General features: G+C 43.7%; 1 pseudogene; it reads left to right on the forward strand.

Annotated features, from left to right (window-relative positions):
- The window catches only part of LOC120700880, a 146,231-nt pseudogene that overhangs the window by 116,008 nt on the left and 9,512 nt on the right, over positions 1–20,711 (forward strand).

The following is a 20,711-nucleotide window of genomic DNA, read 5'->3' on the forward strand; positions in this document are numbered from 1 at the left end:
CCGCTACCGATGGGCCGGGAGACTGTTCCAAATTTGATAAACGGTGGGGTACAAAGGGAGTTGCCGATTTGGAAGGTGCTAGTGTGCATGGTATGGGAGTCGGCCGATAGTGCTGTTGCCGATGGACCAAAAGAATATTCTAGATTTGATCAAGATTCCGGTGGTTTGGTTTTGATTTGGTTTGTATTATTTAGGAAATCTTTTTCTTTTTTGCCAAGATATGTGTTTGCCGTAATCGGCTAGGACTTGTTGGTTTAGGGTATAAATAGCAATTGAACGGGACCTAAAAAGGTGGATACACATTCAATAAACAAAGCTTTACAATTCTCTCGCAATTTACTTTCTTTGTCGGCGACTTTGCTATTTTTGCTTTCCGCGAGTTCTTTCGAGCCGATCAAGGACGCCTCATATTCGAGCGACGTGATTTGCTGGTGAGTTTTCATTTACCGAGTAAATCTAAGCTTTCATCAACCGACGTATCGTTGTTGCTTCATCTAGATTTATTAAAATGTTATCGAATTATATCTAGGTTTTGACTTCCGGGCGTAATACTGCTGTCTCATCTAGATTAGTTCACGATTTATCGATATTTGCTAGATTTATAGGTTTTTCCTATTGTTTTTGCTTTTATCAGATTTATCTGTTTTCAAACAAGTGACATCGGTTGTAAAATTTTGTGATATCATCAAAATATTATAAAGCCAATTTAGATTTGTTTCAAGTATTATCGAGTGGCTTCATTTAAGTTACACATTCATAACTTCTATATTGTTGTATGTGCGCGATCGGCTGTCTCTGGCCGATTTGTCATTCTCTGCATCTGTTGCACTTTGTTGTATGCCTCTGTGAAAGCTTTGGTACACATACAATTGGTAAACTGTTATTTCTTTGAATTTTTTGTGCAGTCTATATGCTGAAAAGAAATTGTACTTGACATAAAATATAGTTGTTTTCCATGGGAGGAAATATTGCATGGTGAATGGTGGTACTTGCCTGACAGCTAATATCATACAACTATGCTGCCAGTGGTTATTTATCTGCAATGCTTGTATGATGTCTCAGTCACCTAGCTTACTCATAGAGGGGTACTACATGGAAGATACTTCACGATTGGTGTCCACCTGTCTCGCTGTTGACAGCTCTTAAGTACCAAATCTAGGCCGTCAACTCTTGCATAAACACATGAAATGCAAACATTAACATAGTGGTAGGGTTTTATTACTGACCATTTCCACAAGTGTTGGTAATTATTTGTATGCAGGTGAAATAAGGGTGAAAAAACACTTCATGAGCAGGGAAACACACTCCACAGATCAAGGCAAAATGCGCAACCAATCAGAGAACACGAGTCAGGCTCATTTGGATCAAAACAAGCCCATGCACCCAAGCAAACCAGTTTAGGATAGGCCAAGACCCATGGGGTTAGGACAAGGAGGCTCATTTGGATCAAAACAAGCCCATGCTGGACGAAGCTGGGGGCGGTTGGAGCCTCGGGCAGGCCGACCGACCTACAGGTCGGCCGACCTAGCCCGTGGGCCCCACCGCCTCATCCAAGCCATGTGTCGCCTCCTCATAGGTCCCCTAGGTCGGTTCTTGGAGGATTAGCTGCTGAAGGACGTCGTGCTGCCCGTGGCTCCCTCCTACTATATATACGAAGGGAGAGGTTCCAAATGAGGACACACCACCAAGTTGGAGTTCACATCCACCAAGTGCTCTCTCAAGCCTTCTCTTGGTTTAGAAGTGTCTTAGAGTAGGGAGAGGGTAAGGTACTGAGGAGGGTGCCGGTCTTCGGCGCTCTTCTCCATTGTTGTATCTCTACGAGAGTGAGGGAGTAGTTCGGGAGAAGTGCCGGGGTGTCGGCTCTCTGCTCCTAGCTTGTACCTCTACGGATGCTGCTACATTCTTTGGTATTTAGTAAGTATTCGTGGTTCCTATCTCTAGTATTTTACTTGGTATAGTAGATGCTAGTAGTGCTTGTAGTTGAGTGAGATCAGTCCTCTTACTCGCGGGTTCGTCGCTCTGTATTCGTACAGAGTGTTGTAGTTTGCTACGGGGCGCCATACGTAGTTAGACTGCAGTAGTAATTAGTAGCGTAGGCGTGGTGTCTAGGTTATCCTTCGTTTGCCTTATATCCCACGATTTAGTAGAGGTAGGCCGTAGGTGGTGACAGCCCTATTGGTCCTTCATAATCCTCCACATTCGGATATAGCGTAGAGCTATTGGCTGGAGTCAACTGGCAGACCAGTTGTAAGCCGGTGCCCGAAGCGAGTATTGTGCCCGAGAGATCGACCTTTAACTCAGCAGTAGCACTATCTTAGGAATCCTCTCTTCCCCTCAACCTATCTTGGTGTGTCCTTGGACCGACTAGAATAGGAGTTAGTGCACACACGTTCCCTGTGGATTCGATAACCCTTGGAATACTCTGAGGTGAAAGCTACAATGGTATCCGTGCGCTTGTGGATTTATTCGTGATGCTAAAATACCCAACACTCGCAAGGTTGCACCTTGAAGTTGTATGAGTCCTCCTATGGGGATAACTGTATGTGATAATAGGTTGATGTGTGGTACAATTATTCCTAATAAGTGGTGAATTTGTTGGCCTACCTTCAAGTTTTTTACCTCATGCAAGTAGTATCTGACTGTTATGCTATTTTCTGATGTTACAGGATCATAGAAAACTTATAAACAACCTTAATCTTATTCAGGACTACCTTTGTTCTTTTGAGCCACAGGTAAGTTTTCCTTGATCAACAGGGTATAGTATATATTCGATTGTTATGTTATCATCTGATGTATTTTGTCTAATGTTAGAGTGTGTATTTCTGAGCTTTTTTATATAAAAAAATCTTGCAAAGGGATTGACCATTGTTGACATCTCAGCAAATTCTTTTCCTCAAACGTTGGATTGGCTTCACAGTTATCTTCTTCAGGTACCTACAAATAACAAATGTCCACTCATGCCATTTTTAAATATCAGAACTCAACACATAGGAAGACTTTGTAATTTAAGTTTAGAATAGTTCACTTTGGATAACCAAAGAAAACAACTTATTTGTGAGATTGGAGGTGGTATCTCACTAGAAATATTCCGTTCTTATCAAATTGCCAAATGAAAAATGATGCATCTTAGAATTTGCATATACAGAAGTTGATGTATAGTGGTCAGTTATTATTTCTCTTGTTGGCACCTAATTTTCATTGGCAGTGTATCGAGCGAGGTCTTTTGGCTGCGTGTTCAGAAAGCTGCAATCAAGGGGGAAATTGATCGATATATGCGCCTATTTCCTGAGGCATTTTATATCTGGTTGTGTTAATCTACTGTGTGGCCGAGGAGGAATCGCTGCAGTGGTAGTGTGCACTGGTATTAAATCCACATTTGTATTCATATTAGATTGACAACATATAAAAGTCGAAACTTGGTGATTGTTGTTCATGCAAAGAGAAGCACTCTCCCTGCAAGCAGGGGTATAAAAGTCAAAACTTGTTGACTCTGTTATTCACCAAATAATCACTTATCTGGTGAGCAGATTGATTAATTGTTATTCATCATGTGCACAACATGTAATGTTGACTACAGAGACAGACCCAATGCAATGACGACATGTGTTTCTAGCAAGCAAATCAATGCGACAGAGAAGAAGAAATTGCGGCAGTACTCAGGTGCAGGTACTGTTGCTGGCTGTGTCAAGATCGAGCTTCATCCGTTGCAAGAAGCTCTTGCCCTCTGGCTTGGCGGAGAAGAAGAGCCTCATGAAGCTCAGGTAGCCCACCGTCTTGTACATGGGCACCTCCGGCTCCTAGTCTGTCATTGTCAGAAGAGGGCCAATCGTGGCATGGATGTTCGGTGAGTGGAATGCTGCAACGGACAGGTGCGCGCTCTCCGCATTGATCACGGCATGGTGCTCTATGCTCCGGTACCTTCCGTTCGTGAAGATCTGCTTGTTGCATTGCATGCATTCGCATCATCAATAAATCCATCAAGCAACATCCATCAGCAAAATTTTAATTTTAAAGTTCTGATATCTACCATTACAATTCATCTATTCTAAAACTTCCCATTATAATTCATCTACCTGATTCTTGTTATTTTCTATGTCTTCTGTATATCTAGGCTCACTGTCAGACTACTATAAGCATACATATCTTCCGTATGTCCCAAAACATCCCTGCTGCTTCTCTCATCGCTGACATGTGGCCCCCACACATCAAATTCTTCATCAACCTTCGGCCATCCTCCACAACATAGCGGGCGTAGTACAGGGAGTACATAGCACGGATAGCGTTGTACCTAGCAAGGCGGTATGGTGTAGAATTTTTCTTGCCTCCAATCTTCATATGAAGCAGCATCGAGTAGTTTTACAGAGTCCAGTCCCCTCAGCCTGGGAAGCTAGGCGAGCCGTAGAAATCACGCCAATTTCTTTGTGCCGACAAAGTGATAGCCAAGTTAGGCAGCTCTCGGGAGCACACCTTACCTAGCAGCATGCTCCAGGTCCGATCTCCTGTTAGACAAATATAGAAATATGTTGTAAAAATGGTATACATGATATCGAGTTGGGTGCAAATCCCAGCTTTGTAGAATGCATGTGAAAAATTGGGAGTAAAACCCAGCATTATAAAAATACATGTGAAATGTTTTTTGTGTCTTGTTCTTGCTAGGCCACGTAATTTCTCTGAGCAGTTAGCCTATTACGTTTACACACCTGATCCTTGATAGTCGTAGCCCATAGCATAGGGATGTGGCCGCATGCACGCGAAGAAACATAGGCGTACAGAAGAGTCTAGGTTTCACGACTTAATGCGTGTGCTCCTCGAGTACTTTAGCAACCGTTGAGAGTAGACAACGAAAACAGAAAAGAAGTCGGCAAGGCGACAAATAAGATGCGCAACGCGCACAAAGCAGTCGATGAGAGTGTGGGTTGCGGAAAAAATAGTCGGCAAAAGTGAGGGTTTGAAACTTATCAGGTGCTCTTTGCCTAACAGGGGTGGGGGTGAATTAGGCAATCTAAAAATCTAACCTATGGCCCCAACTAGTTTGCACAAAACTTAACCTAAAACATGTTATCTAAATGTGCAGCTATGGTTCTTCTAATGTGAAACCCTCATCCCAAAGAGTTATGCAAGCTATAGCCAATCCTAGCTTGATCTACCCTAAAATAGTAAAGGCACACAAGTCTCAATATGAAATGCGGAAGCTTAAATAGGGATGAGAGAAAGCAAACTCTTGACGCGAGATTTATCCCGTGGTTCGGTTAGGCACTAAGCCACTCCTACTTCACGTTGTTGAAGCACTCACTAAGAGTATTGCTTTCCGGTAATCAAGTCTCTTCCGGGACTCTTCTTGACTTCGCCACCAAGGCTATGTCAAGTCACCACGGTCACCTTGATCCCGCTTTCCACTAAGGAGATTCTCCACAAAGGATGGAGGTCCCCACGTTCCCCGCACAAAGTCGTCGTCGCCACTCCACACCAAGCCGGAGGATCGAGGACGTGCCAGCGAGCCACCAAGACTCCAAGGGGGCCGGTGCACCAAGATACAATAGTGGACCACTCTAGAACCAGCACACAATGCTCAATACCTTGCACTCTCACTCTCTTAAGAGCTAATCCTAGCACTAACACTAACAAAGCTTGTGCTAAGCCTAAGGATTTGATCACTAAGCACTTTAGTTGGCTTGGAGATGTTCTTCAATGTGTATAGGGTCTCCCTCAACTCCAGCAACTTCAAATGACCCGTGGTGCGGCATATATATAGCCCTCCAACTGAAAGGAGCCGTTACTATCCGTTGTCCACTTTCTGTGCCAGCATCAGTTCATCTGGTGATGATGGATGTTTTATTTCCATCAAAACATTGTCTCTGAGTAATAGTACGTTCATTGCACCGATGCATACCTTGACACCATCGGTTAAACTAGTGCCTCTAAGTCCAAATAGTAGCCATTGGAGAACTGACACACTATGCAGGCTTGTGTCATTGAACCGATGCTTGCTTCGATGGTGTACTGATTTAACCGGTGCTGAGGGCATGACTCCTGCACGCTTGACAAGCTGTCTGGGCAATAGTACGGTGATTGCACCGATGCTCTTTAGCGCGACGTCAGTTTAAACAGTGCCTCTTGAGTTTTCTTGACTTGGCTCAGCATTGCGCGTCCAATTTCCCCGATGACCCAGTGTCCGTCTAAGGCTAGCTGCCGGTTTAACCGGTGCTCTGTCATCGGTTAAACCGGTGCTGCTGTTTTCTGCAGAACTCGTCCAATTGAGCATTTCTTTGAGTTCTTTCTTCGTGTTTTGCTTTGCTTGAGATTTTTACTTCATTCTTGGGACTTAGGTAGATTCAGTTGACAAACTCGTTAGTCTCATTCATTGCGTTGTCACTCAACCAACAAAATCAGAAACAATGGCCTAATGGGGCCATTTTCCTTGCAATCTCCCCCTTTTTGGTGATTGATGACAACACAATCAAAGCAAGCATAAATCAAAGGAAAAGTTATTAGCCTAGGGAGTTAGTTCTATGAATCATGATCCAATTTGTATGATATCAATGAACATACCAATTGAAAATTCACTAAGGTGGATTACAAAATCATAGAACTAGCGTGACATGAGCTAAGCTTTTCACAAAGTATGTGCACAAAATGATAATGTGAAAATCACGTACACAACTAGATGTTAGGACAAGAAAGCTTAGAACATATCATGCACGGAGGTATCTCTAAAAAAATAAAGAATTGACAATGATATCAATTGAAAGAGTTTAGAACGTTGCATACGTCTGGAGGATCTTTTGTTACCTTGATTGTACCAATTGAAAATGACTTGAATGAAGCCAATTGAAAGATCTTGCATGAAGAGCACTTGGTACACCAAGATGAGCAAATGTATGAGCACATAGCCTATGAACTTAGATATGAGCATTTAAGTTCAATAGAGTGTTAACTCCGTTGAGACTACAAAAGATAAACTTGCAAACATGTTAGTCTCAAAATCACAAACCATAGGATGAACTCCCCCTAAATGTGTGCATTTAGTATCTGAATCACCAAGCAAATATATGCACAATATTTTTGACAACAATAGAAAGTTTACCATATAGCTTGTGTTCATGATACACAAATAAAACACATACCTCATGAATTCTATGTACCATGAAAGGTAACCACGTGTAACTTTCTACACACTTATCAAACCATGTAGGTTGCTCATGTGTTAAATCATGACACAAACAACGCACCATATATAACACTAGGAGATGCAATGTATGCAAACAACCTAACAAAAGCAATGGAGCTACATGATGCTTGAATTGAAATCTAGCTTCCATTACCTTATGGGAGACTTGGGCAACAAATGTCCAAGTTGTGAGCTTAGCTTCTTTAGCTTTAATCATCTCATCTTCTTGTTAGCCAAGCCTCCAAATCCCCCGAAGCCGTTCTTGGGCTTTAAGTCTCCTTTGGAACCCACACCATTTGAGGCCCCTTCATGTTTGTTATGATTTCCTTGGGTACCCAAATGGAGCGGTTCCAACTCCTTTCCTTCTTCCCAACCTTATGAGCAACCACCTTGCCATTGGTCTTCTTCTTATTCACATAGGAGGTGCTATTGCTTTTGTTCCTCCAGTTGGGCTTGGTGTAGATGAGAAAACTCTTGATTGTTAGCTTCTTCTTGTTCTTTTCATCCGGAAGTGTCTTCTTTTGTTGAGGGCACTTATTGAACTTGTGGCCTTCTTGGTGGCACTTGAAGCATGTCACGGTGGACCCCTTATCAAGCCTCTTCACCATGTCTTTACGGTTATCTTGAGAAGGTTGGACAATGCTCTTGCCCTTCAATCTTGCCAAGTCTTTCATGAGCCTTTCTACTTCTTGTTTGAGTTCATCATTCTCCTTGGCAATGAGATCATCACATGATTCTTCAACAACATTCTCACAGTATTTCTCATTGCAAGGGCTAGAGCAAGATTCATCAATTAAATCAATGCAAGAAGTTGAAACATTTACCTTAGAGATAGGGATTACACAAGAGATAGATTTCTTCATTTCCAAAGAGTCATTAGTTTCATTAATGCTCTCAATTTTTAACTTGAGTTTTTTATGCTCCGTGCTAAGCAATTTGAATTTGCATAACAAATCTTCATAATTTGTAGCAAGGGAAGCATTAGGATCATTAAGAGCATTAAGTTGTTTGATTTCTTTAGTTTATCTTTTCATGACTCTTTGTTGCTCATGGATTAAGTCAAGAAAATCTTCAAATAAAGGAGAATTAGAGTCATCATCACTTACATTGCTATCCATACCTTTGGCCATGTGGCACATGTTGGATGATGATAAAGCTCCCTTGTTGGTGCGGGTGGTGGTGCTCTTGATAGACTCATCACTTGGGATTGTGCTTGGGTCTTCATCACCACCCACCCGTTCTTCAAGAAAAGCACGAGGTTCAAGCTTGGACTTTTTCTCCTTCTTTTCATTATTCTTCTTCTTATGCTTTCTCTGAACCTTTTAGGAAAATTACAAGGTAAAATATTCAACCCTTTCCCATCGAATTGTGAAGCCATATCTAAAGCATTCAACCCTTCCCCAAAGATCTAACTCACTAGGCGGTGAAGCCTAACCGATCCTATGAACCGGTATACACAAATTGCCAATGGAATTGAGTTTTTTGTGTGAAAGAAAGTGAGTCCCAGCTCTAATACCAATTGAAATTATTGGGTGCTCTTAGCCTAAAAGGGGGAGGGGGTGAATTAGGCAATCTAAAAATCTAACCTATGGCTCTAACTAGTTTGCACAAAACATAAACTAAAACATGCTATCTAAATGTGCAACTATGGTTCTTCTAGTATGAAACCCTCATCACAAAGAGTTATGCAAGCTATAGCCAATCCTAGCTTGATCTACTCTAAAATAGTAAAGGCACACAAGTTGCAATATAAAATGCGGAAGCTTAAATAGGGATGAGAGGAAGCAAACTCTTGACGCAAGATTTATCCCATGGTTCGGTTAGGCACTAAGCCACTCCTACTCCACGTTATTGAAGCACTCACTAAGAGAATTGCTTCCCGATAATCAAGTCTCTTCCAGGACTCTTCTTGACTTCGCCACCAAGGCTATGTCAAGTCACCACGGTCACTTTGATCCCGCACAAAGCCATTGTCGCCGCTCCACACTAAGCCGGAGGGTCGAGGACATGCCGGCGAGCCACCAAGACTCCAAGGAGGCCGGCGCACCAAGATACAATAGTGGACCACTCTAGAACCAGCACACAAGGCTCAATACCTTGCACTCTCACTCTCTTCAGAGCTAATCCTAGCACTAAAACTCACAAAGCTTGTGCTAAGCCTAAAGATTTGATCACTAAGCACTTTTGATGAGTACATCACTCCTTCAGATGCACACAACACTACTCTGCTGGACATTCAAGGTCCAATCACTAGAGCCCGCGCCCGACAATTAAATTTAGAGGTGAGCTCGTTCCTAAGTACTTCCTTTCATGATTTCGAGGATAGAATGCTACCCAATGATTATATTGTGATTAGGAACCATGGAGAGGACCAGGAGATGCTTGGAGAAGAGCTAGGAGGTGGAGGGGGCCAGCAAGGGCGTCCAAACCGAGTTGGAGGCCCAATCCAAGCCGAGTTCGAGTCTGCTTCGGAGTCCAAGAGCAGCGCGCGCTAAGACAGACGCGCAGGTTGCATACAGAGTCAGATTTGGGCGTTCTTTATATGGTTGGAAATATAATTTCAAGATGCTTCCAATGGCACTGGTCCTAGGTCCAAATTCATGGGGGGTCGACAAAAATCGTCCAAACAATTTGACGTCCAGAATCTGTTCCGGTGCTGCGACGCCGTCTTTTGGTCTTTGGGTCATGTGTTGTCATTGAGCCCATTAGGGGCGCGTCCAGAGGGTCTTGCTCGACCCTAGAGACCTTATTAGCAGCTGCCACACCTTCGTTAGGGTTTGGGTTTTGCTTAGATTAAGCTGTCAAGAACAGTTTCGCCGTTCATCGATTTGTGAGACCCCAAGTCGTGAGATTAATCGAACATCAGCAATTCGGTTTGCATTCTTCCTTGTTCTTGTTTGTGTTCTTCGATTCGTAGGCAGGGATTAGCCTTCTTGGCGAGGTCGACCGTGCATCCGCCGGTCGATAACCTGAGGAGACGTGGTGCTGCGATTGCGGGGTTCGGAACGTGTTATTCGAAAACCGGATCGAGTTGTGTCACGACTCCACCAAATCGACGTTTATCGAACCTTTCGGAAGATCGGGAACCCTAGTCCACATCTACTTTGGTTGGCTTGGAGATGTTCTTCAATGTGTATAGGGTCTTCTTCAACTCCAGCAACTTCAAATGACCCGGGGTGAGGCATATATATAGCCCTGCAACTCAAAGGAGCCGTTACTAGCCATTGTCCACTTTCTGCACCAGCATCGGTTCATCGGGTGTCAAACCATCAGTTCAACCGGTCACTCACAGGCCGAAACTAGCCGTTGACCTTCCGACGTGCTCTGCTGCTGACTCAGCTACCACCGGTTAAACCGATATTTTGCACCGATGCATAGCCGGTTCAACCGGTGATGAAGGATGTTTTATTTCCATCAAAACATCATCTCTGAGTAATAGTACGTTGATTGCACCGATGCATACCTTAACACCATTGGTTAAACTGGTGCCTCTGGGTACAAATAGTAGCTGTTGGAAAACTGACACACTGTGCGGGCTTGTGTCATTACACAGATGCTTGCTTCAATGGTGTATCGGTTTAACCGGTGCTGAAGGCATGACTCCTGCATGCTTAACATGCTCTCTGGGCAATAGTATGGTGATTGCACCGATGCCCTTTAGCACGCCGTCGATTTAACCGGTGCCTCTTGAGTTTTCTTCACTTGGCTCAGCATTGCGCGTCCAATTGCCCCGATGACCCAGCATCGGCCTAACGCTGGCTGCAGGTTTAACTGGTGCCCTGTCATCGGTTAAACCGGTGCTACTGTTTTCTTCAGAATTCGTCCAATTGAGCGTTTATTTGAGTTCTTTCTTTGTGTTTTGCTTTGTTAGTGCTTTTTACTTCATTCTTGGGACCTAGGTAGATTCATTTAACAAACTTGTTAGTCCCATTGATTGTGTTGTCACTCAACCACCAAAATCACAAACAATGGCCTAATGAGGCCATTTTCCTTACAGGGTTGCGCACAAAAATGTCGATTATGATGTAGCCCCCGAGCGTAACTCCGGTCGAGAGGAGTACTCCAAAAAAGTAGTCGATCTTGTGAAAAACAAGTCGAAAAAGGTATAAGTGACTTAGCTTGATTCAAGCCGACTAGTCAGAATTGATGATGCGAGGCCGACTCTCGACTAGTTTTCTAGTCGAAACGAGTAGTCAAAGTAGTCGATGGTATGCCGGCGAGTAGTCGAAGTAGTCAATGGCGCAAACTGGAGTCGAGCCGAGTAGTTGAAGTAGTCGATGGTGATATTGTTTATGGTCGTAGAATGTTCTAGAATAACAGATAGAGCATGGCATTTACCTTGTCCTCTAGTAACTACTCGTACAGAAGTAGGACTAGTCGACAGACAAGGAAACTACCCGACCCTATTAGAGTAGGACTCTGCTAGTACTCGGCTACGACTTTTCATGTAACTCTGTCCCTCCGGATTATATAAGGGCGGGCAGAGACCTCTCCAAAACATAAGTTCAACAGAGCCAAACATACCAGCGCATGGCGCAATATACCAAACCACCACACAGGACGTAGAGTATTACGCTATTCTAGCGGCCCGAACCTGTCTAAATTTGTGTCTTGTGTCCTTATGTAAGTTCTAGATCTCGGCGACTTCCTGCCTACAATCAACTACCTTGGGGAACTCCCTTGGTAGGCTTGGCGGTAAAACACCGACGGGTGGCACCATGGGAGGGAGCTCGGGCGACTATGCGAGAAAGGAAGACAAACTGGAGGACGAGAGATGGGAACTTGAATGGGCTGAGTCACGCCAATGCATTTGGCGTGACTGAGCCTCTACCACGTCAGGTGCTCCTCGGCCATGAGGCCAGCGTGGCACGACAGCCACGCCAATGCATGTGGCGTGTCTGACCAGTCGGTCACGCCAAAGACTATGGCGTGATCAAAAGGGCTAGTTGTTGAAATTATAGTTGCGGCTGGGTTATTTTTATTAGTTTAGATTAAAAAGGATTAAAAAATAAAAAAGCTCTACGCTAGCTGATGATGATGATGGTGTGGTGGTGATATTTCATGTTGGTTTGTTCTCTGGGTCGCGCTGCTTTCAAAGTTGAAAGGGGCCCGGCTGTGCAGGATGCCGAAGCGTAGGCGTTAACTGTGGGCTTGGCTAGGTCGATCAGGACCAGGGTTTTTTATCCCGACCGGTTAACCCAAACCGCCGGCCACCGATTCCGGTTTACCGGACCGGTTGGACCGGTAACCGGTGAAAACCGGTTGAATTCAAATCCAAATTCAAATAAATTCAAAAACTCCCGTGCAACCGGTTCCGACCGGTTTACCGGCCGGTTTGACCGGTTTACCGGCCGGTTTTACCGGTTTACCGGTCGGTTTGACCGGTTTGAATTCGAATCCAAATTCAAAAGCTCCCGTGCAACCGGTTTACCGGCCGGTTTGACCGGTTTACCGGCCGGTTTTACCGGTTTACCGGCCGGTTTGACCGGTTTGCCTGGTGGGTCTTAATGGGCCGGCCCATTTTTTCTTTTTCTTTTTTGATTTAACTTCAACTCCCTGCAAACTATACTAAATGAACGAATTTTTGAGAAAATTTGACACCATTAGATTCGTTGCACCTTGAAGTATTTTTAGGAAATTTTTGAGATTTTTCCATTTTTTAGAATTCAAATTTAAAATTTGAATTTGGGCCGGTTTAAAACCGGCCGGAACCGGAACCGGTCCGGGCCGGTTAGACCGGTAACCGCGGTAACCGGACCGGTTCCGGCCGGTTTTTTTAACCCTGATCAGGACAGCGCAGGAAGCTACGACAAGCTGATCGACCAAAGCACGCATTCCGGTGCCGGCTGATGCTTGACTTGTTGTGCCCCTTCATCAGTTTTCTCTCTCGAGTCTCACACAAGAGGGAAGGATTAGCAGGGCACATCGAAAGGTTGCTACGGAACATTTGGAAGTAGCCGGATGCTACGCAACAAAGGGTGAAGGGTCTGACGAAGGATTGTGTATTGCGTACTACAGTAGAATGTTGTGCTACAGTGTTCTCTGTACGCCACTGTACTGTACAAGAAGGTACAGAATAGCCAGTACAGGTAACTGAGACGGTGTCTGCATCTGACTAGTATATTCGCTACAGACGAAACTGTAGCATGTAGGGAACCCGTCAGCGGCGCGCCTGGATGCACGTCAACAACTCGCCAAAAATTATCTCCGGAAGATAATAAGGTCTGCTTTAGATGCAAAATTTAAAATTCTAAAACTATCACATCCAATAAATCCGGAAGATAATAAGGTCTGCTTTAGATGCGGCACATGCATGGAGTATTAAATCTAGACGAAATAAAAGACTAATTATATAGTTTGCTTGTGAATTACGAGACGAATCTAATGAGCCTAATTATGCCATGATTAGCACTAAATCGCTACAATAATTGCTACCACTGCTAGAAAAATCAATATTAGTACCGGTCAGCAACCCCCTTTAGTACCAGGCGGCTGACCGTACCGACTGGCCGGTACTAAAGTGAAAGTTTAGTACCGGTCGGTAATACAGACCGGTACTAAATGGTTTTCCACCCAAAAAATAAATAAAAAAATGACGAACACCCGGGAGGCCCGCACACGCATCGTCGCAAGCCACAAGTCACGCAAATTTTTCACGCGTAAATGCGCGTGCGCGGTCACGAGGATTCGAACCCATGACCTCCAGGCTCGCGCGTAGCTTCCTTATCATTCCACCTATGCACCAGATGTGACTGGCTAGAAGATGCATTCTATTTGAAGTAACCCGTAGAGAGCCATTTAGTACCGGCTCAAGACACCGGCCGGTACTAAATGTCGTCTTTTAGTACCGGCCGGTGTCTTGGGCCGGTACTAAATGGTCGCGCCATTTTAGTACCGGCCCAGACACCGGCCAGTACTAAAGAACGACATTTAGTACCGGCCGATGTCTTGGGCCGGTACTAAAATGGCTTAAGGGACATTTAAATTTTGGCCCGGTACTAAAATGACCCCGGGGCAATGTTAGTACCGGACCAAAATGTGCCCGGCACTAAATGCCGCGAACGAATGAGCCATTTTCTTGTAGTGTACAGTAAACATGTGCTAATGATAGATTAATTAGTCGTAATAAATTTGTCTCGTAGCTTACAGACGAGTTTTGTAATTAGTTTTGTGATTAGTCTATGTTTAATACTTCAAATATAAAAAGATTTTTTTTCAAAAATTTTACGCAGTGCATGTAAACAAGCCCTAAGAATTGTGTAAACATAAGGAAGGAATAGTATACGTGTGCATGGTCTGGACTCTGGAGGCTAATACTAGCTAGTATTATATGGGCATATAGCTCTTTTTTACCACCTCTTAGAATACTGGACATACTCACTCCATTCAGAATATTGGATATGTCGGGCAGGTACTAGGCGTGAAAGCTGGACTTCAGCGATTCAGACCATTGGACATACTGACGTACTAGCTCGGCGTGAAAGCTAGACTTTTGATAATTATCGATTTCTTATAAATTATTCTCTCTATCCAAAAAAGAATGCAATTCTTGTTTTACCCTAAAGTATAAAGTTTTATAAGTTTGACCAAATATAGAGAGAAGACTGTCAACATATATGACACCAAATAAGTATCATTAGATTCATCATAAATTATAGGGAAAATTCGATTCATGCCACCACAACTCCGTGAAATTGGGTGTCATGTTGAAAATCATGCCACTCAATGGCGTGATTTTCAACATGAGATCCAATTTCAAGAAATTGGAGTGGCATGGATCCAACTAACCCTAAATTATATTTTAGTACATATGACTTCTATTTTGAACAAATAAAGGGAGTATTATTGTTGGATACATAACAAATTTACAATATCCCCTGTCTACACTCTATACCATCTCATATTAGGAGCACTGGAAAATGTTTATATAGCCCCCCAACGTATTAACGGTGGATCACATCACCTCCTGAATTACAAAAGTGGATTTCTAACCCCCTTACCTTTGCAAAACCCGACATTTAACACCCAAGGTGGTTTTGCATCCCGGTTTTGCTGCAGTGGCGTGGTTTTGTCTTTTATCTTTTTTATTTGTTTCCGTTGAATCTTTAAAAAATCATAGTAAATTATAGAAAAAACATAAAATAGAAAATCCAATTTTGTTGGAATCCACATGAGTAAATCTACACGGTGAACATATAGTATAATATGCTTTACTACAAAATGTTTTCTGTAATTTTAGATCTATGTTTTTCTGAAATTAATCAAAATAATTCATAGATGCAGTTTCTAATGGTCCAATTGTGGTGAAATTTTTATGATGGGCTAATTATAGTATATTTGAACTGTAGTAAAATTTCAGTCTCTCATTCAATCGCTTATAACATAGTTATAGATTTACTTAGGTTTATGCTGGTAAAATCTATGTTTTATCTATAACTAAGTCATGCATGATCCAATGTGAATCAAATTTTAACTGCAATTCAAACATACTATAATTAACCCACCATGAAAATTTCACCACAATTGGAATGTAGAAGCTGCATATATGAATTATTCCAATTATTTATAGAAAAGCATAGATCTAAAACTACAGCAAAAAATTTATACTAAAACATACTAAATTATATGTTCACTGTGTAGATCTACTCAGTGGAGTCCAAAAAAATAGAATTTCTATTTCAAGATTTTTTTGTGATTTACTACAATTTTAAAGGTTCAACTAAAATAAATGAGAAAAAGAAAAAGACAAAATTGTGTTGTTGTAGCAAAACGAGGCTGCAAAACCACCTTAAGGAGTTAAATTCTGGTTTTGCAAAGGTGAGGGGGTTAGAAATCCGGTTTTGTAGTTCAAGGGGTGATGTGATCCACCGTTGATACATTGGGGGGTTAAATAGAAATTTTCCTATTAGGATTGTTACTTGTTAATGGTTTATTGAACTCAATCAATTTGAATATTTCGGGCATCAAGTTCCCTTAAATCCCCATTTCCTTTCAACTTTTCTCAAAGGCTTCTCACTTTGTAAAAAAAAACAGCATGAGTAGTTGACAAGCAATGTACCCAAGTAAGCCAAGTAGGAAGGGCCTTAAGAAAGGTGGGTATGATGAACATAAGTAAGCAATTTTTTTTATTTTCAGCATAAGTATTTCGGTCAAAAACAAAAGAATCACTTTCCTTCACAAGTTGTGACATGGGAATAATCATAGCACTATCATGTAACTCTTCTTTATCACAAAGATCAATAAAACATTCATAATTTGACAAAGGAAAATCAATAGATCGTTCTAGTATAGCTTTATTAACATCATTGGTGGACAAATTCAGCACATCAAGAGAGCCCTTACCTGAGACAATTACCTGTTCTTTCTTTGTCACATACACATTGTTGTCCTCTTCTTTATGTATAGGTTGCAAGATGTTAGTTTCAACAAGAGGCAAGAAAAATTTATCATATAACAACTCAGATTTAGATGAATGTGTTGCAACATTTGAAACAGCCCATTCTGTCCTAAACGGTTCACTCTTTCTTCTCTAAGCCCTTTCAAGATCAGCTTCTAAAATTTTAGTAGCATTCATACCCTTAAGAATAATTTTGGTGCCATTGAATTTGAAAGAGCATTTATTGGCAATATTATTATGCAAAACATTGTTTATATCATTCCAAGGTTGACCAAACAACAAATGACATGGTTGCATAGGTATTATGTCAAATTCTGCACTATCCATATAAGTACTAACAAAAAAAATCAATGCGTGCAATTTTATCAACCATTATATTGTCGCAAGAATTTACCAATTGGATATAGTACGGACATGGGTGTGGTTGTGTGGTCAAGCCAAGCTTCTCGACCAACTCCAAGCTTGCAATGTTATGTCTGCTATTATGATCAATGATGACACGGCAACGTCGAGTCCCACAACAAAGTAAGTCTGGAATAAATTGTTGCACTGATTTTTCTCTGCACTCTCCATTTGTAAATTGAACACTTGTTGGGATACATTACTCATGTTGTCCTGCAAAAGATTAGTAATAGGAGAAAGGACAACAAAGGATTATCCCTATCAACTACTATGAAAGTTGATAGTGGAAACTCTCAAATCAACAAAAGGAAGCGTCTTACAAAGCTCTTACAAGGTTCTTACCGTCGCAAAGCAAAGGATGGACAACTGGCGGCTGGTTCTTACCTCGAGAGAGTGGTACAACGATTGCAAAGCTCAAATTCTTGCAGAAACTAGAGAGATATGTGGAGCTTGGGAAGGCAATAATATGTGTATGTATGTGGAACATAATTTAGAAAATATAGTAATGCTGAATAAATGTCCAAAACCGAGCCCGTATGCAATCTGGGCGTCTGGTTTAGTGCATGCTGCTCCTGGACTCCGAGGCAGATTCGAACTTAACATGGATTGGGCCTCCAACTCGACTTGGACGCCTTTACTGGCCTCCTAAGGAGGTGGCCAAGGTGGAGGACGTCCAAGGGCTTCCTTAAGGTGTTCTTCATCTCCTTGGGGCATGCTCCAACTTGGGCCAGGATCCCAAGGGTGAATATCAAGCCTATGACGATGATGTAGTTCCTGGTAGAAATTGCGATGGCTTGTCCTGATGGTTTTGAGACATTCCCAGCGTAATCTAGAGGTTAAACTAGACCCATTAGAAAGCTTATCAAATAAGTTTTCCATCAAGTGCTTATTGACCTCAATCGCATTCCAGATGAAGTAGTTATGCTCGTTACAATGAAGCAATGTCTGGACGCCGATCGTTACAATGAAGCAATGTCTGGACGCCGACGAACTGAAACTTCAACTTTGATGGATTTGCACTTTGAGGCACATTTGTATCTACAAGCAAATAGTGATACATACATGTGGAACCAAGTGAGTTGTACCAAAAATCACTATGTAAAAATAGGAATGAACTCGACTTATAATTAACGGTTATATCCGAAGGTATCATGTCCTCATCAAAAGCTGAGCGTGCGACCCCGGGGGCAAGCCCATCGCTGCAGTAACCAGCGCGCCTTGGAGGCAAAACGCGGCGACGGCGAGGAGGAGGCTAGCGGAGTGGCTTCAAGGAGGGAGTGGGCGATGATGGCTGAGCCGGCCAGGAAGAGGATAATACTGCGACACTGATGACGGGCGTCAGCGGAAAAGATCAGGGCACCGACGGCTGGGGAAAAGAACTATCTCTATCATCCGAGCAACCGAGCCGAGCCGTGATCTGAGCAAGCCTTATCTGAGCCGAGCGAAGCAACATCAGAAAGAGCTTCTTCGTTTCGTTCGTCCAATCCTTCAGTTGTGCACGTGGCGCACATCAAGTGTAGGACTGCGCGGAGTGGATTTTGCAGCCCTCCTGTACATAATTTTTTTCCAAAATTTTCCTTAGAAATTTTAAGAAACTGGTTTAAAAGGACTTGGAGAAATTTATATTTTTATATAAGATAAAAACAATCAAAGGACGGTTGAGTTGGGTTGTGAAAGACAACCAGGTTCCAATTCATGGCTCAGCACGGGTGCTCGTATTTTTTAAAATGTATTCCAGATTTTAACCGGCGTTATTTCTTCAAGTCGTAAGTGACATCCGTCGACAACGAGATGGCTGCGGTAGCTTCATCATTTTAGAAATCTATTAGCTTAGAGCATCTCCAACAGATTACTCATATCTCATATCTAAAGCATACTCTTTCTCCATTACCAATAACTCCTTTTGTGTTTTAGATAATGGTTGCTGCAGCAGACTACTAAAATTGAATCACCAAAAATAGGATAAAGGGATAATTTCCTTCATTTAGGTGAGAGGGAGATGTGTTTTGATGATTATCAAAAACTTATAGGTAATAATGATTTGATTGGTAATCTGGAGCACCTCTATCACCGAAACATCATTGGGAAAAGGAATCAGTAATCTGTTGGAGATGCTCTTTCTAAAAATACTCATAGAAGTAGAGTTGTATGCGTGTATCCACAGATACAAGTTCATGTGCTTGTTATGAGCGTATATACGTCTCAAAAAAGACCATGATCCATCAACTGGTACAACGAAACTCTTTTCCGGAAAGAAAACCCAGCGTGTCGTGTCGTGTCTGCTAACGTCCCGGACGCAACACCGTCGACGACAAGTCACCGAATCACGCTGGTGTCGCGCCGCGCGCCAGCAGTGTTCCCGTGCGATGATACCAGAGTACCCGACGGCCTACCGCTACGTCCTCTTGCCGAAGTCTCGACATGACTGTCTGTTGGCAGTCGTCCTTTCCCTGTGGAATCCCTGAGTCCCCGACCCTAAGCGGTGAGCGCAAACCGTTATCGTGGCCGGCCCGATCGAGCCGTCCGTGGCCTCGTGGAAAGCCGAGCCAGCACCTGCAGGTAGGAGTGGTAACCGGCCCTTAAATTTGGTCTAAATAATTTAAAGATCGGGCTCTAAAAGAATTGAGAACTATTTTTATATAATTTTGAGCTAAAAATTTAAGAGTCCAGTTGGGCTCTGAAGTGATCACTAGAGTCATGGCCTGTTACCATACCTACTTGCTAGGCGCCCCTGCCAATTGAGGAGACTGTAGGCGGCTGCTGGCGCCTCTGCGCCATGTCTGGCCGGACCGGTCACCCGCAGGCCATCGCCACTGCTATCGTTGAGCGATTCACGTCACCCTATCCGCACTCGTCGTCCTCTATTTCTATCCTCTATCGACGCCTCCTCCGTTGCCGGCGCCTCCCTCCCTCTCCCTTGCCGGTGCCCCCCTCCTCCACAAAGCGCCGCTGTCCTCCCTCGCTGCGAGGGACAGCGGAGCTCACCGGTCACCCGCAGGCCATCGCCACTGCTATCGTTGAGCGATTCACGTCACCCTATCCGCACTCGTCGTCCTCTATTTCTATCCTCTAAAAATAATATTTTTATATGGTTATCAAAATTCTCTCATCTATACTCAGTTTTTCTACACCTGTCATCCTTTATATCTTCTACTTTATACCAAGCGCGGGATTCACTTGTCAGATTCTTTTTTATCTTTTTTACCCCTGACGCCCCTCTCTCTCTCTCCACCTCGACGCCTCCTCCGTTGCCGGCGCCTCCCTCCCTCTCCCTTGCCGGTGCCCCTCCTCCCTCCTCCACAGCCGCGCCGGCTGTCCTCCCTCGCTGCGCGGGACAGCGGAGCTCAAGGGACGGCGATTGCGGCGGCTCTCGCACGGGGCGGCGGTGGCGGCGGCGCTTGCATGGGACGCCGGCGGCGCACGCGGGAGCGCTCGGGCCCCGACCTCCCCTCTCCGCGGTCTCCCTACCTCCACCGCGGGGCGCGAGCGGCGGCGCGAGCGGCGGCTGGCGTGCGGATCCTTGCGAACGGTGGGAGTGGCGGCGCCGCAACTACTCCTCCCCGCGGGACCGGGCCCGGGGCTGGACCATGCGTGGTGAGTCCGCTGGCGGAGCCAGACGCGGGTGTGCCTCGAACCCACTAGATAATATCAAGCTGGGATCTTGGTGAAGCAACAAACCAAGAGTCTGAAGCAGCAATGGTAAGCTGGGATCTTGATGAGGCGGTGGGATTAGATCTTGATAAG

This window comes from Panicum virgatum, chromosome 3K, assembly GCF_016808335.1.
Source record: "Panicum virgatum strain AP13 chromosome 3K, P.virgatum_v5, whole genome shotgun sequence".
Classification (NCBI taxonomy): domain Eukaryota; kingdom Viridiplantae; phylum Streptophyta; class Magnoliopsida; order Poales; family Poaceae; genus Panicum; species Panicum virgatum.